Source organism: Ixodes scapularis, unplaced genomic scaffold, assembly GCF_016920785.2.
Source record: "Ixodes scapularis isolate PalLabHiFi unplaced genomic scaffold, ASM1692078v2 PGA_scaffold1__304_contigs__length_218370807, whole genome shotgun sequence".
Lineage (NCBI taxonomy): Eukaryota > Metazoa > Arthropoda > Arachnida > Ixodida > Ixodidae > Ixodes > Ixodes scapularis.
The window spans coordinates 67,149,871-67,168,230 of NW_024609846.1; the positions used below are offsets into that span (position 1 = coordinate 67,149,871).

At 46.8% G+C, this 18,360-nt stretch overlaps 2 pseudogenes; both read left to right on the plus strand.

The window, feature by feature from the left end:
* Positions 1-320: 320 nt before the first annotated feature.
* On the plus strand, positions 321-1,723 carry LOC120844623 (annotated as a pseudogene).
* A 1,506-nt stretch (positions 1,724-3,229) lies between these two features.
* Positions 3,230-4,358, plus strand: LOC115321013 (annotated as a pseudogene).
* The last annotated feature ends 14,002 nt before the right edge of the window (positions 4,359-18,360 follow it).

Below are 18,360 nucleotides of genomic sequence, written 5' to 3' on the forward strand. Positions count from 1 at the left end.
TACCGCGGCACATAGCACGACAACGTATAAAACAAGAAAGACCGCTGGAACCGACGCGACCGCTCCGAAAAGCGCCCAACAAACACTTGGAGGAACAAAAAGTCAACACAAAACAAAAATATACGTACGCACACAAAAAAATAAAATTGAAAAAAGCAAAAACAAACAAAACAAAAACTTAGTCACTTCCGGTTTGTGTTGTTTTGCTTGTTCTTGCTTTTTCTATCAGCCAATAGGCGTTGCAACCTTACTGCGGCGAAACGCTCGTATTCCGCGCCGGCCGCGCAAATGACGCCGGACCAGGATGCATCACGCGCTGGCTCCAGGCAGCCCTCGCGCGGGAAGCGCGGTGAATACGAACAATAGCAGACGACGGAGCACCGCTCCGTGTGGAGTCGTGTTTGAAGAATCGGGCTCACTCGGTCGAGAAGCTGATCGAGGGAATTCGTCCTCACCTGTGTGTCTACGACACGAGGAATCTTGAGTATCGTAGGCCGTGCGCTTGTCAAGGATGTAGCGTATGTACATTGACTTCCGGCGCAGGCGGTGCACCGACAGTGAAAGCCAACGTTACTAGAGCAGCTCAGTTAGGAAACTCGCTTTCCCGACGCCGTCCCATTTCGTAGCGCGCACGAGAGAGGGCGCTGTAGTCCCAGTACGATCTACGCTCGGCTCGGCGCCGCTCGCTGCTGATGCTTGTTTCTTCGCTCGTGTGCTCGTCGTCCTCGTGTCTTAGTTGGATGTTAGCTCTTCGAGTCTTTTTCTGGTGCTCATCAATCAATGAGGAAGAATGCCGACATGCTGTGCTTCGAAAAGTGACGAAAAGCGTCATTTCTTTACCGCTCCGAAAGATGCTGGGCGCCTGAAGGTATGGCAAAACGCAATCCCTCGAAAAAAGTTCACGCACACACCAAAAAGCTATGTGTGCAATTTGCACTTCCAGCCGGACGACATTGATCGTCATTACTCGCTCAAGATTAATGGGCAGACGGTTCTGATCCCCAGGGGCCAATGGTCATTGAAGAAAGGTGCCGTGCCACGTCTGTTTCCGAATGTCCTCGCGTATCTTTCGAAACAACAATGAAGAGGGTCAAACGAAAGCCCCGCGCCGATCGCAGCTTTGCTCAGACTTGAGCCAGTTGTGTGACCCATGAAGTGACCAATGCAGATGAGGCAGAAGACGATGGCGTCTACCTTGCGAGCAGGCCCACCTACGTTTTCGACGTCTTTTCCGGAATCGATGCAACCCAATCGCCAGTTGAAGGATGGTCCTTTCAAAGGACGTCCGACAACCACAGGATTTTCTTCAAGCTTGTGGAGAATCAATGCGTTGTTTCGGTGATGAGGGCGGTCACGTTCAGAAAGGACCTTCCTCTAGTTGTCAGTGTAGGGGGAAAGCTGGTACCAGAGGCAAGCTACAGGAGTCCAAGTTCGACGGATGTTCAACTTCGGTTGACAACTCTCGAAATATTAAGAGTGTTTTTGAGCTATGTTGACTCCCTCAAGGTTTGTGCTGGATGCCCCTGTGAAAAGTTTCCAACTGTCCCAACCTCAAAAACAGCTGTCCGGGACGGGGATATGTGGCGCAGAAAGACGTGCCTAGTGCTTTCAGAACTGACTACATGCCGAGAGTGCCGCCTCACACGAAAGGTCCTCTGCGAAAGAGAAAAAAGAAACTCTTCGAAACCAACAACCTCTCAAAGGAAGCCTTGTGTACTCGTAAAAAACCTCTGAAGGAAAGCCATCCGGGCTACAGCTTTTCGTGAAAAAGCACGAAGGGAAATGCGGAATCTAAAGCGTCAGCTTTCTGAAATGTCAGACGACAAGATCGAAGCTGCCATTTCTGTGTTGCCATGCTCACAACAAGTTGCTTTTCGAACAGCAGTCAAGGCTGCCTCAGTGAAATCCGCACGTGGGAGGCGGTATGAAACTAAGTGGATGATGACGTGTCTCCTCTTGAGGATTTCGAGTCCGAAGGCATATAGGCTAATGACTGCAATAGATCTACTCCCTCTTCCGACTACATCGAGACAAAGGCAAATCATTAAAGGGGTCCCCCGCCAATTTGGCTTCAACATGGTGGCCTTATCCAGCATTGAAACTTTCTTTGTGGGTAAAACTGGGCACCAGTGCTACGGCATACTGATGTTGGATGAGATGAAGGTGCGGAGAGCCGTTTCTTTCAATCCAGGCCCCTACAAACTTAATGGCCTCGTTGATTACGGAGACGGCGTCTGTTCCGGAACTGCCGCTGACCATGCCTTGGTTCTAATGTTTGTGCCACTTTGCCACAGCTGGGTACAGCCCATTGCTAGTTTTGTCGCAAAGAATGCCGCACCTGGTATAGTCCTTGCAAACCTTGTACTCCAGGCGATCATAGAACTGGGAAAGCACAAAGTTATAGTAGTAGCTGTCATAAGTGATGGTGCTACAACCAACAAGTCGATGTGGTCATGCTTCGGTGTTTCGGGAAAACTGCAAGATTCCGAGCACAAGGTGGAACATCCGCGTGATCCTAACCTGAGCCTATACTTCTTGTGCGATGTCCCTCGCATCATTAAATGCGTCCGGAATCACCTCTTGCGTCACAAATATGGCATGGTGAGTTGAATGCAGCTTAACTCTGTTTCCTTTTCAAAGGTTTATTAATTTCCAGGGGATTCATTGAGTTAATTTGTTCGCATAGTATTTTTAATTTTCCAGATCGGGCAACACAAGATAAACTTAGACCACTACAGGGTCCTGTACAAGGCTGATTGCGAGGAGCAGATTCGAGTGGTGCCGAAACTGACGGAGGAACATGTACACCCCGATAACCTAAGAAAGGTGAATGTGAGGTTGGCTGTCCAGGTAATTGTTAGATCATTAAGCTTTTTACAAATGCCACAAAAGACTACGGCGTTCTAAGGAAAACTGTTTTCTACTTACAGCTTTTCAGTCGCAGCACCGCTGTTGGCATGAGGGTCTACAACCGACTGAAGAGCCCCGGCCTGGAGGACTGTGAGGGCACAGTTCAGTTCACTGTTCTCATAAACAACCTGTTTGATGCGGTAAATGTCAAGCTGCCTCAACATGGCATAAAAGGAGATTCAGAGGAAATCAGGGTAAGATAACACATTATAGACATAAAACCTGACTTTCTGGGTAATCTTTTACACTCAGGGAGTGCTCTAGCAGCATACATTATTTCTTGCAGATGATCACAGACTTTTTGGATCTAGTAAACCTCACGTAGCACAGTATCTCCAGAGGAACCGTCATGTTCGCATCACAGCTTACAATGGAGTCTCTGCGCGGCACCCTTGCTTCAGTTGGAGACCTGACGTCGGACATCCTCAACTCCGGAGCAGACTATGTGCTCACTGGAAAACAAAACCAAGATCCCCTAGAAGTAATCCATTCCCATGAATCAACATGCCGCACTCATACGCAACCCTTTCTTATATAGAAATTGGTTTAAGGGGAAGTAACAACTAATTTTGTTCTTTCTAGCGCTTCTTCGGGGTGGTCACGACCTTCGGGGGTGATGAAGACCACCCAACTGTTGTGAGCGTCTCGCATATCTATTGCCTCTTGAACCTCTACACGCCCATCAAAGCCTGTGTGACTGGGAACGTCATGAGAGAGCCAACAACTGTTCAACAATGAGAGCCAAGAAAAAAGAAGTTAAAACAGGACATGAAAGGCTCGAAGCTTGCCTTCGGAGTAAGCTCTTGCAGATTTGTATTTCTGCCCATCAAACACCACACCATGACCACATGCACGATCATGTTTACACTGACACATCGGCTTAAGATTGTGTTATTTATTACCTGTGTGGCTACTTAGTGCGCTCAATTGGCAAGCACACGAAGTGTGAGCCCTGCATGAATGACATTCAGGGAGAGTGAAACGAATGTTGAGAGGCCTACCTCACGCTCGCGAGGGAATTCAGGGCAGGAAGCCTAAAATACCCATCGCGCAGAATGTTCGCAATGTTCAAGAGTGTCGAGGGCAAGATTGCTTCCGCACTGACGGCTGACGACCTATGTGGGGACATAATGTGGAACCTCCTCGACGCCCTAGAGGGTTGTGCAATCGCAAGGCTAGGGAGCAGTGCCCACAGTGATATGTCTACTGTTGAGCTCCTTCGGTCATATGTCATTTTGCGCATTCTCTTCTTTGCTAAGGACACATGTAAGAATCTTAGTGTTTCGGGAAACGTTACTACCGCCAGGAAGAAGGCCAAGATCCTTTAAAGGGGTAGTCTGCAGTTTCTTTTAGCCACCCAGATTAACTACATTTTCTGAATATGTGTGCTTCCCTCTTCCTTTTATGTTATTTTGTTTCTTTAAATTTACGTAGCCACTGAAAAAAACTTTTCCACACTTACCAGTGGTGTGACATCACTGTCAGGCAGGCCTGTACGTCAATCAGGCAGGCCTGTACGTCAATCAGGCAGTCTAAGGTACCAACTATATTGTGTATGTTCTTTGTTCTGTAGCGATATTCGCCAGCATTCATTTCCCACAATCGCAAAATACTTGTATTTGTTAGTTTATTAAAATTGTTGTGGGAGTACTTGAAAGGGGCCTGGATTCTAAGTAGTCATTGGATTGAATTCAGCATTATTACAGTGACTAAAACAAAGCACAAAGGTACAGTATTAAGAGCTTTCTGCTGTTTAGATATCTCTCCAGGTCCCCGGTGGAAATCTCGTATGGCCAGTGTAAGTTGCAAGAATGCCTAAGCATACACTTGAAAGCAGAACAAATGTTGCGGTCACCAACAAACTTTTTTAGGTGCGCACGTTGCAGAGTTCCACAACCAGGGCAAGAGAATATCAAAGAATTGTTTACACTACCGACCTTTATTTACAAAGACAAACATATTAAAAAAAATCAAAGTGAACGTAGGCAGCCTTTTTATTTGAAGGTTCAATTTTTAGAGCGTGGTGCCGTACGTTGAGCTACTCAGTAGATCGTTTTCGAAAGACCGCTGTCGGTCCCGGCCCGTGCTTCGAAGCATGATTAGAAGGTGCAGCACGCGCTTCCTCTACCAAGAGCGGTGCAAAAACTGCGATGTGCTGATATTAAACTTTTAATAATTTGTTTTCGAAGGCCCACTTTCGCTCCGGGTTCGTGCTTCAAAGCGTGCTTCGAACGTGCAGCACGCATTTCCGCTACCAAGAGCGGTGCAGCAAAACTCCTAACGTTGAATATTGTTAATTCTCGCTTTACCTTTTTTGAATAGTATTGCCAAAAAAAGCATTCCGCTTGCGAGGCCTCTCGTCAAAAATTATACAATTTGAGATGAATTTATTATTACTAGACCGATACGCTAGCGAAAGGTTCACAGCGGAGTCCGCAGGAACATGCAGGTGCAGCAGACGACGCGGAAAAGCCGATCGTGCGTCGACAGCAGCGCCACCGCTTCGCCCGCTACCGCAGCGGACCGCGCTACCCCGGCAGAGGCTGCCTCAGTTTCCAAACTGAGCCCCTCTAGTAACGTTGGTGCAATCGCGAGTTTTCGTCGTGCAAGGTACGTCCACGCCATCGCTCGAACTTGGCGCTCAAGAAGCGCGAGGATTTTCGTCTGCTATTCGAAACGAAAAGGAACCGGAAGTGGCGCACTCTCGCAGGAAACGTGCCCTCGCAGTCAGAGTCTGCGCATGCGCCGCGCCGGCGGCACACCGACGCGCGCCGCGGGAGCCGCGAGGGCCGCCGGAGTATAAAGAGGGTGATTTTTTGTCGCGCGCGGCGTGACTGACGTAACGAAGCCGACTTCGGCCAGCGTTCGCTTGCGCGCGCGTTACGTCGGAGTATAACAAAGCCTTAAGTTTTGCTCCCACTGCTGTGTCAGGCTAGGGCAGAGCTGTGCATGTATCTGATGAAGGACTTGCGTAACTTCCGAGGTATCATTGTTCGAAACGCAGGGATGTAGCGCAACAGGAGTCCTTCAGTGCTCAGTAAGTAAGAGTCGAACTGTTCATCACCCTTGTTGTTGACTGGGCTGGACGCTGCCAGCCAGGCTGTGACTTGTTGACACAACCCATCGTCGTGCGGGGCCTTGAGAAGATCCTTTCATGAGACCAATGTTCCCCACCGTGAGTCAGGTAATTCTTGTGCTGTATATAACGTCTGCAACCAGACCTTTAACTTCCTGCACGTGCTCCTCAGAAAAGGGGGCGCGGGAAAGTGTATCAGCAGTTTGGTATGTAAATCCCAAAATGTATATAATAGCGTATTAGTATTGTGGTAGCATAAGTGCCCAACGAGCGAGGCGGCCAGCGGGTTTCTTAAGTCTTTTCAGCCATGACAACGCTAAGTGCTCACATTCAATTTGGAATGTTTCCGCCATCCAAATACATGTCAAATCGCTTTAACGCATACACTATGGCTTAGCAATCTCTTTCTGCATCACTGTTGTTACGCTGTGCGGAATTGAGGGTCTGACTTGCGAAAGCAACTGGCCGCAGTAAACTGACATGTTCCTGCAATAGAACCGCTCCGAAGCCGCAATCGCTTGCATCTGTCTGCAAAACGAATGGTTGGTTTAGGTTCGGAAGGTAGAGACACTCGTTTTCTGTAAATGCCTTTGATAAGGCTATGAACGCGCTTTGTTGCTGTTCGCTCTAACACCATTTGACGCCTTTTCGAAGAAGGTGATTAAGCGGCTGAGAAATCTCGGAGTAGTAAGGAATGAAATCCTTATAGAACGCAATCATTTCGAGATATCGCTGTAAACTTTTCACGTCATGGGGGCACGGGTACTCAGCGGCACGCTCCGTTCCAACGAAGAAAAACTGCGAGCATTTTTTCTTCGTTGAGACGGAGCGTGCCGCTGTCGACAACAAATCCGAGAAGGTTAATTTTGGGCTCGGCCCATTGAACCTTCCCCGGATTGACTATTACGCCCGCGTTCCGCAACCGCTCAAGCACGATAGTCAAATGTTCGAGATGCTCCTCGAATGTACGCGAGAAAACAACATCATGCATGTATGCCATCGCGAACTCGTACTTTGCGTTTCCGAGCACAACGTCCATCAAGCGCTGAAAGCTCGCTGGCGAGTTGGACAAGCCAAATTTCAAGCGGGTGAACTCGTCAAGCCCTTTGTGGCAAATGAAGGCAAATTTCTGCACGAATAACGGATGCACCTTGATCTGAAGCAATTCACGGCTGCAATCCAACGTGGTGAACACCGTCGCGTTACCGAGCGCGTACAGTATAGAGGACATGCTGGGAAAGGATAACTGTCCCGTACTAAAACTTCGTTAAGCCGTCTGTAATCTATGCAGAGTCTGGCAGTTCCATCTTTTTTCAGAAAGTGAACGACAGGAAATGCCAAAGGACTCATCGACTCACGTACTGCACCAGTGTCCAGCATCTCCTGAAGGGCCACGACCAGGAGCTCTCTTTTGTGCATGCTGATGGGGCGTAAATTGCACCTCCAAGGCGGTGCGTTACCGATTTCGATCCGCCACAGCAGGATGTCCCCCTTTCCTGGTCGCTCCCTGAACATTGGAGAGAACGGCCGCAGGACGTCCCCCAGCTGTCTCTTGTAGGTCTGTGCCAGGACACTTCTGCAGAGTATCCGAGATTCCGGATGGTAGGGCAGCTGCAGGTGTTGTGAAGTGGGCTGGGAGGCTTGGGCCAGTGATGTTCTCTTGTCCGGTGAACGGAGTCATGTCAGCCTGGTTTCCCAGACGGTAGCCGCCACCAGGGAAGTCGAGCGCCATGCTTACGCCTGCAATAAAATTTCGACCTCAGATCACGGGTACGGCGAGTCCAGGGAGATACAGAAAGCGCTGACGCCGCTTCCCATTAAATGAAATTTTAAGCCTTACGGCTCCGCCCGCCGATATTGTTGGACCAGAGGCTAACCGCAGACGCGTGTCTGCCGAACGAAAGGTTATTTTCTTATTTTTGCACAGTTCATAGGAAGCGTCTCCTATAAGCGAGATAGCAGCCCCGGTACCCAAAAGCGCGGCAAAAGGAAAACCGAGCAAAGTGATGGTCATGCGTGGCTCGATCATTTCGCTGTTATGCTGAATTTGACATACCGATGGAACAAGTGACGCTGCGTGCGTGATCCCGGCTGTGAGAGTGGCCATCGGCGGCTCTGCAGTGGGGCTCATCGGCGCCGGCCGTAGTAGTTTCCCGATTGGGTTGCCACGTGACCACCCCGAGTCTCACGGCCCATAGGCGCGCGAGGGTTGGCCGGATTTCCACAATCCCTCCGCTCACATGCATCCCTTCCGCCATTTGTTTCGTTCTGCCTCGGGTTTGTATTTGGGAACTTTTTTTGGAAGTGGCCGCGCTGTCCACAGTTGTGGCATTGGTTCGAATACTTGTTAAAGTCCCCTGCACATGGCGTTTCAATGCGGGGCCTCCTGAGGCCCCGCATTCCCTTACAAAAACGGGTCTCAACATTCTTTTTAATTTTTTTAGACTTCTTATTGACTTTCCGCGATCCTACTGAATTCCTTTATAAACGCACTTTGTTTTGACTATTGTCAAAAAACTTTCAAAAGAAAAAATATTGAATTTTTTTGTAGACTTATTTATAAAAAAATTAAAAAGAACTTGTAAAGACGTTTTTCTATAGGATATTTTCTAAAAAAATTCAAAAGGAAAAACAATAGATTTTGTTTTGTAGACTTATTTATAAAAAAATTAAAAAGAACTTGTAAAGACGTTTTTCTGTAGTTATTTTCTAAAAAAATTCAAAAGGAAAAACAATAGATTTTGTTTTGAAGACTTATTGATAAAAAAATAAAAAAGAAGTTGTAACAACGTTTTTTGTAGCGTATTTTCTAAAAAATGAAAAATAAAACCTATTGACATTATTTCTTTATAATATTTTATAAAGAGACATTTTTTTATTATTTTATTTGGTCTGCGGTTGTGTGCGGGGTCCGATATGACGGATGTTTTTTTTTCTACTTTTTATTGAAAATGTGTTGACTTCTTGTTCACTTCGATTACTTTATTTTGACTGACTTCCTGTTGACATGGTCAACAAAAAGTTTGTTGATTTTGTGTTGAAACTTTTTTTATGATTTTCTATTGACTTTCTATTACACTACGTTGGATCTTTTTTCTGTTGACTTCCTGTTGAATGTGTTATCAGAAATACTGCAGACGTTCTATTTACTTCGTGTTTAAATTATTCAGTTGACTTTCTGTAGCCAGTGTCAAAAGAAAGGCTACAGACTTTCTGTTGACTTTTTATTGAACATAATACATCTTGACTCAATGTCAAAAGTCACTAAGTTTCTCAATAGTCTCTGACAAGTTGAGAACCATAGGGAGGAGCTTCCGTTCTCCTGCCTCCAGCGCGAGCCTTCTATCCTTGACAACTCTTCGACGTCTCGCGCCCCTCGAGCTCGACTGCGCAGTCAAAGCACGACGGAAGGCATGGGGCGCGTGCTGGAGGGCAGGCTTTCGAAAAACACGCCCTGCCGTTCTCACTTTGTAAATGACAATCGTTGCATTATTGACCCTATTCAACTAGTAAAGAAGAGCAAAATAACTATATTAAAGTGGAGCAACCGCCTTGACTGGCTTCGTCCCGAGTGGTGCTATTCAGAGAAGCGATAAACATTTGTTCTATGAGCCGTTTTTGTGGATGTTGTTTTAGCGACTACACGAAATTATTATTAGTTGTACCAATGCTTTTTAGTAAGAGATAGAGTCCACGAACTTCGAAACACTGTCTTTTCTTTGACAGACTTTCGAGAAGGAGATCGGAGACTTGAAAAACTTTGTAAGTGCTGAGGTGGTCACCGGCCAAATGATTACCTTAAATATGTAGGCTATATAAGGCTCTGGTGCTGTCAACAGGACTGTGTTTCTGGTGTTGAGTGCTTGATGGTGTTTGTGTTTGTTTACATTGCTTATTTGTGGGATGTGTATGTATCAAAAAGTCACGATTTCCTAACGAAATTAAAAAAATATATTAAAAAATTTAGTGTTTTTTTTAAACGTTAATCTGCGGTTTTGTCAAAAGGAATTCAACAAAATTTATGTAAGAAGGAATTCAAAAGAATGTATGTAAGAAGGAATTCTAAAAAAATTAAGTGGCCAATTTTAACTAGGAGTTAAATAAGTTGTCAAAACAAAGTCTAAGAAAAATCAAAAAAGTTTAAAAAGAAATTCAATAGGACTCCAGAAAATTTTCAACAAAAATTCAAAAGAATTTAACTACAGATTTTTGTAAGGGTTGAACCAAACTGGAGCGCCTCTGGCTGCTTTGATTGGGCATTCTGTGCCCGTCCCGTGGAGGTCTTGGCGCCGGAATTGCCTCGGGGCCCTGCCAAGCACGTGCGGGTTCGTGAGTGTTTACGGTCGAAGGCGGTGGAAGATAGTTTTTCTGAGCAAGGAAGATTTCCTCTGTGCTGCGGGAATGCCGGGCTAGCTCTTCAATGGTCTCAAAGGTGCGGCCGTGTAGGCACACGGGGTACTTTGGGTGACATTGTCCGAGAACCCGAGCTATACTCTCCGACTCCAAGGCATTAGGTTGCGCTCTTCGTGCGAGATCCTGTAATGCGTGAACACCAAGCTTTCGTTTGGACCCGAGCTTTCGTTCGGATGTTGCGTTCGGGACTCGAGTTCTCTTAAGATTTCTAACTCGTAACCAGGTGGCAGGAACTCTGCTCTGAATTGCCGCTCGAACTCCGCTGGGCTGGTGAATGTAGGTGGCAGCCTTAACCAGCACGCAGCGCTAGACTGTACAGCGAGTGGGAGTATTCGGCTTATCCCGAGGGATTCCGAGGCGCCTGAGGTGGCTTTGTAGACGTCGAGCTCACCCAGGAAGTCGGCGATTGATTAAGCATCGTTGTAGCCTACGTAGACAGGCACCATCAGCTGGGGACGCAGCTCCGGCTCACGTGACTGCTGCACGGTGAGACGATCTGTGACCGCATCACACATGGCTGCCACCTTCAGTAGCATATCGGCTTCCGCATCCGCCGAGCCTGCTCCGGGGGCAATGCTTGCTCCAGGTTTCTCGCCATTCTTCGTTTCGGACCGTTGGTTGGGAGACATGGCGGGAAAGAACAGAAACGCCAAGCAGACAAGAAAATCGCGTGCGGCAACAGACGGTAACAGGACTCGAGAAAGATAAACACACCCCCAAAGCGTCACCCGCGTGACTAAGTAATGCTTCGAGGCTGCAATTCAACAAGCAATCGCGCTGTTGCGAATACAAGCACTACCTCGAAGAGAAACACCGAAGTTGAAAAAACACTTACCGAGAGAACAAGCGCAGCCCCGTGTCGCTCCGCCAGAAGGGCAACAAAAGTACGTTCGGCACCATGTGGTAGGGTTGCCTTGCTGCATGTCCATCCGGGAGGAACAACACGAAGCCGGGGTTTCCAAAACAAGAAACTACATTTATTAGAGTAACAGGAATGGGTTGTTAGTATTAAAGTATAACATTGCCGTAGCGGTCAAGCTACACGCCTCAGTGACCTCAGTCCGCCTCCCCCTGTTCTATGGGCGTGTCCTCCTTTTACAGGCTCTCGCGCCTATTCCTCATGCGCTGTTGTGCGCTTTGGACTGTCCTTTTTGGGCGGTCGATAGCGGCCCCTGGGCGTGGTGGCAGACCGTCGCTCCCACAAATTAGGTCATCAAGCTTTGCGAAGCCAAGACTGAAATAACGTAGAAAGTTGAGCTAGCTAGTACTTTGAAGCAAGACTGGAAGAAATAGTCTCCGTTTATTCTTGCAATTTCATCGCGTCAAAAAAAGCTTTTGAATCAGTTGCGATTCGTGCGAGTATAGTTCGGCGAGACTAGAACTAGTACGCCTTTGCAAAGCCATGAACATTCCTACCCGATATCGTTTCATGACCCGTTTAAGAAATCCAGTACGCCTACAGGACGTTCCGAAAACAAAATCCCCAAGGATTTTTTTTTTTAAAGAAAATATGGAAGGCCGTACGCTCATTCTCCGCCCAAAGGTAGCCCTAGAGGTCCGAACGAGATGCCAAAGTTTCAGGACGAACCGATATTTTGTTCAGGAGTTATCAGTGAGTTTTTAAACATTTTATCGGAAAATGGGGCCCATTTTTGCATGTTTTCGGTTCCTGGCGCCATAGAGCACCATGTAATCGAGAACTCCTTAGGCCACCATTGTTACATTGACATTTTCAGGCAATAATTTATAACTTTTGAATATAATATCGGTTCGCATTTAAACTTTAGCGTCTGGTTCGGACCTCTAGCGCTACCTTTGGGCGGAGAATGATCCTTCGGCGATGCGTAGTTTACTTTTGCGGTGAGAAAAACTCTGTAAATGTTTTCGGAGACACCCTGTACTTTTCCATCAAACATTTCAGAGTGTCAATCGCTGTAATGTACGCGGTTCGATGATTAACGAGGCTGAAAATCTGTTTACACCTAGAAAATCAGTCTGCGCTGCTGCATTGAAGATAACATAAACATGTGTTCAGTGTCACAACGCAGGTTCTTCTTTTAGACCTAAACGTCCACAGCCTCGTCATTCGTCTAGCTCATTCGTTGATTGCAACAATTGACTTTCGTGGACGCTTTACGGGAAAGTAGCCAAGCAAGATTCCTTAGTGTATTGACTCGCATACAAGCGAGTTCTGCAGTGTCCTGCAACGTTGATAACAATACGGAGTGAATGTTTCTGTAGACGTCAGCACGTATTCTACGCCAGGCTGGTGCTTCGAACCTTGGCAGGGCAGCTGACGCATTTCCTGCAGTGTATGAACCAACGCGGAGGCGCTGCTGTCGGCACGGCGGAGACGCTTCACTTCTGGCCAGTCAGGTTTCTGCGCACCCATAGTGCCCATACCTGGTGTGGGCAAACTCAGGCTTGTTTGCAAGCAGCGTGTTGGTTATACAGGGAGTTCCCGAAAAACAGAACCGTGTTTTTCGGCCCGGATGAAAAAACTATGCGTCGAAGAATAGAAAGCTCAGACCCTTTTGGGTAGTGAAGCGGTTGGAATGGAACGCGAAAGTTTTAAAGGCGACGTGCTAAGATTACAAGTTAATTGAGGAAAAATGAAATTTCGCTATGAGGTTGCGTGCACCGAAGCCTAATATCGTCAAAACAAGAAATGATATTGTGAACGCCTGCGCGATTTAAATCAGTGAAAAATACCTATCAGCCAGAAAAGGGATTATTTTCTTGCCAACAAGCATGTTTTACTGAAATTGATGTTACAAGCGCCAACAATGTAATTTTTAGTTTTGACGAAATTAGGCATAGGTGAACGTTAGAAAGTGTGTTTTTCTCAATTGTGTTTTGATCCCGGCAGCGTCATGTTCTCAAACCTTGGCATTCGAAACGAGTCGCTAGGGTCACATTTGCTAGGAGGCTATGGTCCAAAACTTACTCGATCCGACTCCACAGTAAAGGTTTCGTACCGTGGCGCTTCAAAACTTACTCGAGCTTTCTCGATGACGTCAGAACTCACGTTCCAGAAGCGGGTTGTTTACAACGGAGTAAATACTCAGGCTATCCTCCTCGATCGGGGGGTAACGTTGGATGAAATCGAGTAAATATGTCACGTGATCCGTTCGTCGTCTGCTTTGTGGATCGACAGACGTCAAAGCTCGCTTGCACCGTTGGCTTTGGTGGTGGACATTCAAAATGACAAAGAATGAGGTGCAGCCATTTATGTGTGGTTATTGCGATTTGCTGTTTTCAACGCAGGAACTGACTGCATTTCATCCAGACCATGCACCTTCCCCGGGATGGTATACGTGTTGTTATTATCAGAGTGCGAGCGAAAACAGGAGCTTCTCCGTATCCTCGACCTCTGCGTTGGAGGGAATGCCGTATTATCACGTCCAAGGTTGAAAATGTTCGAACGCAGTAAATGATGAGGTCGTATTTTTGTTTCCCCCAGAGGGCGAACGTAAGTTACGTACCGGTACCGCTACACCGTGTGGAAGCAATTTTTGCAAAACGTATAATCGGTGCAAATTACAATGCGTGGAATATATGCGTTTAGGGCACCTGGACTAGAATTACGGCATTCGCGCTGATTAATAAAAAAATGACCGCATCTCCACGTGGTGAATGACGTTCATTGGGGCGAAGCTCTGGTGGTGCTAGTCTGCGTAGACGCTGAGCCGCAGCATGCCGAGCCTTTCGTTCGTATTCAACCATGTCAGAAAGAGAATGTATGGTATGGAACGTGGTTATGCATAGGGCTGAGCGTCGATTAAAACTTTTAACCCGATTAATAGCCATTTTTTAATCGGTTAATTAATCGATTAATCGGTCTGGTTCATTTCCATGTATTATATATATAAAAAATATCTTTCTTGTATGTGCTTTTGTTGAATATGTGACAAGCGGCGCAATATAAAATTTGATTTCGTATCAACCTCAATGAGCAGTTGACAACAGTTCCAAGACACTCGTACTCACAGATTATTACTTCAGCTGCTTGAGGCAAAGAGGTTCGTTGATATTCTACTGCAAGAGCGACCTCCCTAGATTGTTCACAATAGTCTCTGCTGCGCTAAAGAGACACTCGAACGGCGTTGGTGTGGCCGAGCCACGTCTAACCTTCTAAAATTGTTTGAATTTACAAATTTCGTTCCTATAGTTTACTTTAGGGTAAAATTCACCTAAAGATCTTTCTCATCAAGCTCTGCGTTGTGAAGGCTTTGAATGTTTTACTTCCCATTGTTTACGCAAAAGTTTACCGATTAACCTCATAAAAGATTAATCGCGATTAAAGAATTAATTGATTAATCGGTAGGTTAATCTATCAATTGCCCAGCCATAGTTATGTACGCATTTGAGCATTTGACCGCAGCGCCCTCTCGTCTATAAACGTTGAGCCAATGCATGCAAAGTTTAACGCGATCATATAGGCATTTGACCGCAGCCCCCTCTCCTGTATAGACGTTGAGCGGCTACATGCAACGTTTCATCCATGACATGCCCAGCTCTTGAGTTACTACCACATCTCAGAGCCCCCTACTCGTCCCGCAGTCGTGGCCGAGTGGTTAAGGCGATGGACTGGAAATTCATTGGGGTCTCCCGCATAGGTTTGAATTTTGTCGACTGCGCGAACATTTTTTTTCATCATTTTTTTTCCTTACACGAGCACGTGAGCTCACGAGCACTATCACGAGCGCGAGCGCGAGCACCAGCACCAGCATCAGCACCAGCAAGATCGATATGAGCGCGGACGCCGGACGGACAAAACTAGACCCTAAGGAGCTTCGCCCCTGAAACAACTTTTTGATGTCTAACTGTAAGGAGTAAGTAATTTGGATCTCAATATACAGCTCAAAAGGAAGGTGGGTAAAAGGAACTGGTGAATCCACCGCAGAAAACACCGCGTCGCCATTAATATTATCATCACTTCGAGTCACTCTCTCCATGATCAAAAGGATCGTCTGCTATTTTCTGCCATCGCTGCTATGTTTTCTTTTTGCCGTAGACCAAGACGAAGCCAATCCGCGTAATATCCAGGTGATTATTCCGGCCGTTCCAAAATCGAGTCGCGGATCGTTTACTCGTGATGTCACGTGGTATTACCCGCTGACGTATAGGAGACAGGTTACTCGATCAAGATTTAGAACATAGCTGAAGTTTGAGCATTCGTCGATGCGTAGTTTATTTACCTGTGCCGCAAGACACAGTTCCCTTTTCTCGGGAACCCCCTGTACATTAAGATCCCGTGTTGGAGATGGCATTGGTCAGAGGCTTGCGACCTCTTGAGGTCGTAAATGCACTTCCTAGACAAGGTTTCTGAACCGACTATACCGCCAAGTAAGCAGCCAGTGCCTCCCAGTCAAAGACGCTGTACCGTGTTTGTGTGTGTTTGAGCTTCTTCAGAGAGAAGGCCAGTGACTGCCATCAAGGAGGATAGAAAAGATGGAGAGGGCATGACGTCATTTGTTTGAAGCCTAGTCGTAAAAAAAAACGTAAATAAGAATAATGTAAACATTCACAACTTTTTCTAACACTGAGAGGACCCGAATTACGCAAATAACGAGTACAAAAATCTTTCTCTTTTTGCGTTGCGTCTGTTTCGTACGGTGTATGGTCACCAGCGGACGCAGGGAGCATTTAGGGTGGCCAAACTAATGTGTGTGGTGTCGCGCGCCGCTGTGATGGGGCTTTGCGTTGTGAGCGGCTGCCAAATTCGCTCCGGTCGTTCTTCTCTGGGAATTGCGTTTTCCCGGTAAGGCTTTGGTGAATTAAACTCCGAATTTTGCAGTCACGTAGGTTCATTAGTAATCCCCCGAAGGTCACCAAACTGAGAAAGCGATGGGTTTTGTTCCTCGGTCATCGTCGCGGCAATGACGCGACGATGACCGAGTGTGCGGAATCATCTGTGACTCTGTGCATTCCAAAGCAGATCTCAAGAGCGTATCGAAGAAAGTGAAGATTCCGATGACAGTTCATACGTTTGCTTGCTCTATATCGGTACCCTATCCACAGGTGAAAAAAAAAAAATAAAAAACATACCTGGGACGTTTGGGTGATGGAGAAAATTTAATTGTAACTTACAATAGTACATCAGGCGCGAACACAAGATGCTCGTGCTGTTTAGTCAGCAGGACATTGCTAAAATAGACATGAAAAATAAAGCTAAACTACAACAGAAAAAAGCTGACGCGGGAACCGCGCACTCCCCGCTAAACGTCTCAAACTCAGCTAAGTCGTCAGCATACGCGAAGTGTAAAACCAAGTTACATATTTTAGCCCAACCACGATATCTCTATACAGCGACACGCTTGCTCCGCTCTGATTAAGGAACATCTAAGTTCATTCGTACATATGTGAGGTCACACGTAGCCGGCGCTCCATGTTTTTCTTCAGTTGCGATGTGCACCAACACGAGCACCAGGCGACGTACTTGAGCAAGTGTATCGCGATCATGCTTGGCGGTAGTGTCCAGCAACGCACCTATCAACAGCCTTGCTAAATTCACAAAGAACGTAACGCCGATCCTCGACAATCGCCCAGTTTTCGGCAAAGACAACTGGGACCGGACGCCACGCTCGCGCATGCTTGCACTCGACGAGTGCTGTTTAAGAACCACGAGCATCATGGTGTCTCGTCTGCGAAGAAATTTGTTTTCGTTTGGCTCAGGCAAGGAGGTTAGAAGCTGCGTGAGTGGCTGTAGAGCCATCAAACACCGCCAGCGCCTATAGTTGAGGCGGTTTGTTTTGGTTTGGCATGGGGGAGTGAGAAAGCGTGAGAAAGGGGGCGAACATCAAGAGGCTTGGTTTGCGGAAGCTACGGGGCTGACGTCATGGCCTCTCTACGTCTTCTAACCTTTTTCGCTGCCACTGGCCGTCGGTGTGTTGGCGGTGTGGCTCCGAAGGAAATAGTTGAGGTGGCCGTCGTGGTCGACATTGGTGCGATGCATATAGGAGTTGCAGAAGGGCGGTGGTCTTCGGCAACGCTCAGTTCGCTGAATTAAGAAGCTGGGCTTCCCAGCTTCTTAATTCCAGCGAAGAGGAATAGCAAAACGTCCTCTCTCTCGCCAAGGAGGTCGAATGTTTGAGGCAGCTGGGCGCAGGGTACAATAAGGTGCGTGTAAAAGAGTGATCTTTACCACGGGAAGAAAGAAATAGTGTCACGGGTAATGACCAAAAGAAAAATAAATACACATAAAGAAATAATCGTTTAATGTGGCGAACTTGTGCCAAAAATAAACGGGTATAAACGATAATAACAGAGCGTCGCGGGCGTCGGAGGCGGCGGAGCGGCAGAGTCGAACGCTGGGCCAAAACTGACTCCTGCTTGCCAGGCGGAGCCGCTTTTGTACACGCGTTGGCTTCTGGAGCATTCCATGTAGAAGGTTCGACGCGTAGAACATTCTAACTTCGAATTAGCTAGACGGTTCTCGATTTCACCAAAACATCACATTACAGTGTAAACAAAAATGCGTAGCCGCGGCCAGGAATCGAACCCTGGCCATTCGCGCGGGAGGCAAGCGCGATAACCGTTAGGCTACGGCCGCTTTTTTTTTTTTTTTTTTTTATTGCCGGTGTTTTTACAGAGACGCGCACACATACAAATGAAATCCAGCTACTACGCTACAGTACCACAGAGATTGCAGTGCTAATGTTGAGTAGGATTAAAACTCTTTCAACCCTTTCAATTCTTCAAAATATGGCAACCACTCTACGGTGGGAAACGCAGTTTTGTACGCTGCAGTCAGTTCACAAATTGTTTCAGTGAAATATTTCCGTACAGGCCGTATGAAAACATCAGCATTTCTCACAGCCATTCGACTTTTCCAGATGCTATGAAGACCGATGAGCATGATCATATCTAAAGGAATCGCGTCATCGGGATCTGTGTTTAAAAATCTAATGCCATGGGAGGTTACCGGTAAATCTTTTTTCAAGGTTCTTTGCAAGACG